This window comes from Dasypus novemcinctus, chromosome 5 (assembly GCF_030445035.2).
Source record: "Dasypus novemcinctus isolate mDasNov1 chromosome 5, mDasNov1.1.hap2, whole genome shotgun sequence".
Lineage (NCBI taxonomy): Eukaryota > Metazoa > Chordata > Mammalia > Cingulata > Dasypodidae > Dasypus > Dasypus novemcinctus.
In genome coordinates this window covers 46,253,077-46,258,046 of record NC_080677.1, presented here as the reverse complement: position 1 = coordinate 46,258,046, position 4,970 = coordinate 46,253,077, and the positions used below count along the sequence as shown (strand labels likewise).

The following is a 4,970-nucleotide window of genomic DNA, read 5'->3' as shown; positions in this document are numbered from 1 at the left end:
AATGTGTCAATATTACAATGAGAAATATTTTCACCATACCCTTAAGTATCATTTGAATATTGTGAATATATTACAGATGCATACAATTTTTAAAAGGAGCAAAAACATATTCTATGTAGCTACATACTTAAAATATTTACTGAGACATTTTCTGTAATATAATTCTCCTCTAACAGTAATTTATATGGAACCAAAACATAGAGGAAAACTTATTTTTTATCTTTTATTTTTTATCCTTTTTTTTTTTTTTTGTACAGGTGGGGGCATGGATTGAACCCCAGACCTCATATGTGGGAAGCCAGCGTTCAACCACTGAGTCACATTGGCTCCCCTGAATTGGTTTTTTGTTTGTTTGTTTGCAACTCATGAAAAGCAGCAGCAGCATCCACTTTTTTGCAAATCCCAAGTCCAGAATCCAGAAATACCCTTCTATACTGTGGAAAGTAGGCAGAACGGAGAACGTTTAGGACACAGCACGGCAATCAGTGGGATGCAAGTCAATTTGGCTATGGGTTCTCGGTTGTTTCTCGTTTATTAAAACATTGCCCATCCAAAAACAGTGATGGTGTGTTCAAAGCAGATCGCTTTTCCTTCCCCGTCATAATTAATCTTTTCATTAATTTCTTATTCCTCTTCACACGTGCAGAGCACAGCATATTATCTTCTTTGTCTGCGGATGGGAAAGTGTAGGTTGGAAACAGGAAAAGACATCATCCTCTTGTGAGCGTCAGGTAACCCAGACCTGCCCTGCGTGGAACTGCAGGCGAACCGAAACCTTTGTGTCTGCAGGAAGAATTCTTCCATGAGCCACACACCGTCGGACACCAGAAGCTTGCAGCAAGAAGGCCTCAACAGAAGTAGGAATGGGACATGAATTCACTGTCTTCAGCTGAGCTGCTCTTGCAGCAATTCTTGTCCATGATATCAAAGTTGCTTCCTGAGCTGAACTCACTTCAACTGTATTAGTCACTTCCTCTTTCCCCAGTCTCTTAGAACTTTTCTGATCCTTTGCCGTCTTGGTCACTGCCTTGCATTTCTTCAAGCATGACTGCAACTTAGCCTCCTGTGGTGTGTCAGGAATATCCTGTTTTTGCTCAGGGTGTTGAGGGGTTTTGCTGAGGCATGTTGCTGGAGCCTCAAATAAACCTCTGTTTTCTGGCCATCGGTACCTAAATTGTTGGCACCCCTTGCTCAAAGTGTCCCCATGTATCTTAACAGGAGGCAAAATGGTCAGCAAGGGAAGCACTGGTTCTTTATAACTAGGTTTTGAGCCCGCTTTGAATTGCTCATTCATTTGAGGAAGATGAACTTTATCCTTTTTCCTGGACGTCTTTAGTTTAACTTCTGCAGTTGAAGTACTTGATTCCATTTGATGTTTCTCTTGAGGTTCCTCTTTTACTGGAACTAAAGCGATCATCACATGTTCCTCATCTAATTCCTCCTCAAAGACATTCTTTTCATTGCTACCATAATTTGAGTGGAGGCAATGTCAGCAATGTCCAGGATATCTACAATCTACTCCTTTTAACCTGACAGTTGTCTATTTTTGTAAAAAAGAAACTTTCATTGGAACACAGACATATCCATTTGTTTATTGTCTATATCTGTTTTCACAGCAACAACAAAGAACGTATGACCAGCAAAGTCACAAATATTTCCTATCTGACACTTACACAAGAGTTTGCAGATTCATGCTCTCTAAGGACTCTAATGGGGTTATTAAGGGCTCTTGGCTAATAATGTCCCCAAAATGTAGACAGGGCATTATCATGTATAATGTGCTAACTATGTGTTAGGCATTAAATTTGGCCTTTTTGTATAGTCATAAAAACATTTCAAGTAATCCCTCTAAATCTCATATGACACATGATTAATGAGATTCTCGGTAAGATGAGCATAAACAGTAAATACTTATGCTGAGATGTGAAATACTGTCCTTCAATAAACTAATGAATGGCCTGTAAAAAACAGAGTCAAATCAGGGACAAATGAAGAAGACTCTTCAGTGCCCAAAATGGTGCTGAACTGAAGATTTTCTAGTACAACTCCATGAAGCTGAAAGAGGACAACACTGTTTTCTGGAGACAGAAAATTCTTTACACCTTAATAGAGTCTTGATAGTGTGATCTTTGTGGTGTTTATGTTACACTTTGTTAACATCTGGTTATGGACTGAGATAACAGCAGGTTATCTGAGACTGCAGCAGGTCAACAAATGACCACTGATCATAGTACCAATAGGCAATGGGGAGACAGGGACAGGAAATATGCTGTTTTCTTATAGTAACATGTTATCACTCATCCCATTTCCTAGGCAAGGGATCTATTGGAACCACGTTCCCATGAAATTGAGAGGTAAGCCCTCTCTTTTCTCCATCCCTACCAAAAATCCTTTCTCAGTTCCCTGTATTTTCTTTTTTCATAATCATAAGATAAAAACATTGGGGTTCCTTCTTGATTCTGTTTTATTCTTTAATTCCCACATCCAATCAGTTACTAGATACTGACTTTTCTACTTCAAAATTTCCTGTCTTTATCACCTGTCTTTGTCTATGTCTTTATAATCCATATGAATACATTCCTTCACTCACTCACCTAATATTTATTAATTACCTGCCATGTGCTAGTCATGGGAGAAATACCACCATGAAAAAGATAGACAGAGTCTCTTGCCTATGATATTTATGCGTTGTGGTTAATAGTTTTCAAACAATGGTAAGTACAATGATGTGGAAGAACAGAGCCTCATAGTAAGAGGGATCTGTTACTAATTAGGATATTGAGTTCCCTATAAGAATCATTTCTAAACTAAAATCAGAAGTAGATAGTAGTGAGTGAGGCAGAGGTAATGAAAAGACCTGGGTATAAAAAAAAAGAGCAACAAACTGAAAATTCTTTTCTATTATCTGTCGGACTGAAACACAAAAAAACAAAAAGCTTACCAAAAATAAATAAATGGTAATTTTTCTCCTTGGCACGTGTGTGTGTGTATGTGTATCCATATTGCTAAAGAAACAAATGGTTATCTATGGAATTCTATATAGCTTGGACAACTCTTTATATCTGGAAAGAATTTTAGAGGAAGATGAATACAAATGATCAATTCTCAGGGAAAACTTGGAATCATATGGAAAATAGGCAATGTATTTGTGGCTAAGTCCTTCCTGTGTCTGCTGACTAGTAAGAGGGCAGTGCCATATGCTTCCATGTACGTGACCCCAGGAGGGCAATGCCATATGGCCACATGTATGGCACCCTTTTTGGACTTCTGTATAACGCAGTGTCCCAAGGGGTAGCTGAAAGGGAAAAAAGAAAGCAGTCACACCGTGAATGTGAGGATGTGGTGTTATTCCTGTTGACAGATTCTGTTAGACCATCACTTGAATTGGCAAGCACCCAGAACAGCTGCTTTACCCTGTAGCAAAGGTCTTCGTAATACCACAAAATCTCCCTGAGTGAGACTGTGAAGTGAGGGTGATGTGCCCTTTGGGAGTGGACTTTTCCTCCCTAGTGTGGGATGAGGAAGAGGCAATAATCACCATCACAGCTTAACACTTAACACAATTTTGTTCTTACTCTCTCCTTTGCTACTAAGTTCTGGTAAAATGAGTGTATATCTGTTTATACATAAGTGATATTCTTCATGTTAAAAATAGAGGCACTAAGAGAATAAGAAATTTAAAGAACTCTTTTGCTCAAAGTTTTTTTAATTACAATCGTGATTAAAATACTTCTTTGTTTAAAGATCAAAGTGGATTTCTGATCTATTAGGCATATATCAAGACTGTATCTATGTGAGAGTTTGGGCCCAAATTATGTTCAACCATCCTGGAAAGGAGCAAAAATGGGGAAAATAATTTCACAAGCTCAGAGACAGTGACCTGCCATTATTCACAGGATCTGCAAAGCCAGCTGAAAAGTTATATGGTTTTTTTCATCTTGAAATTAGGCATCAAAGGTAAGTGGAGAATGTATTTTAGAACGCATCTCAAAGTGCCTGTGGAATGCCTATTCACTGTTGGTGGGAATGTAGAAATGGTACAACCACTGTGGAGGACTGTTTGACAGTTCCTAAGAAAGTTGAATATAGACTTGCCATGTGACAGAGCAATACCATTATGAAGTCTACCCAGAAGAACTGAGAGCAGAGACACCCGCACACTGGTATTCACAGGGGCATTATTCACAATTGCAAAGAGTTGGAAACAACTCAGGTGTCCATCAACTGATAACAGATAAATAAATTGTGATGTACACACACAATGGAATATTATGCATCTATTAGAAGAAACAAAGTCGTGAAGCACATGAAAACATGGATGAACCTGGAGGACATTATGTTGCGTGAAGCCAGCCAGACACCAAAGGACAAATACTGTATGATTGTGCTATTATTAACTAAATATATTGTGTAAAGTCATGGAATTAAAAATTAGAATATAGGTCACCAAAAAATAGAATGAGGGTGAAGAATGGAAGGCTAAGGGTTAACTTGTGCAGAATTGGTAAAAAGTTTGTTTGTAAATCTTTGGAAATGAATAGAAATGCTGAAAGCACGTCATAGCATCTGTAACTATCAGCACTACTATATGGGTACAAGAGTGCTTGACAGGGAAAGTCTAAGATCCGGTATATTAGTAGAAGCAAAGCTAAAAGTTGTAACACGGCACTGTATAAGGTAGTAAATCTTCATGTAAAACACGAATATGTTTGATACTACATAAATAAGACTGTGCAAAATATAAATACAAATGAACTAGAGAGATGGAAACAGAATAGCAGCTATGTACAGCAGGAGAAGCATAGAGAGATTGAGAGGTGGTGAGTTTTCTTTGTTTTTTTGTTTATTATTATTATTATTGGAATAATGAAAATGCTTGAAGAAAGACTTAAGTGATGAATGCACAAATATGTGATTATATCAAATACCACTGATTGTACACTTTGGATGGATTTATGCTTTATTCGTAT

At 37.8% G+C, this 4,970-nt stretch overlaps 1 pseudogene; it reads right to left on the bottom strand.

Annotated features, from left to right (window-relative positions):
- Positions 1 to 727: 727 nt before the first annotated feature.
- On the bottom strand, positions 728 to 1,417 carry LOC101433299 (developmental pluripotency-associated protein 2 pseudogene; annotated as a pseudogene).
- Between the last annotated feature and the right edge of the window lie 3,553 nt (positions 1,418 to 4,970).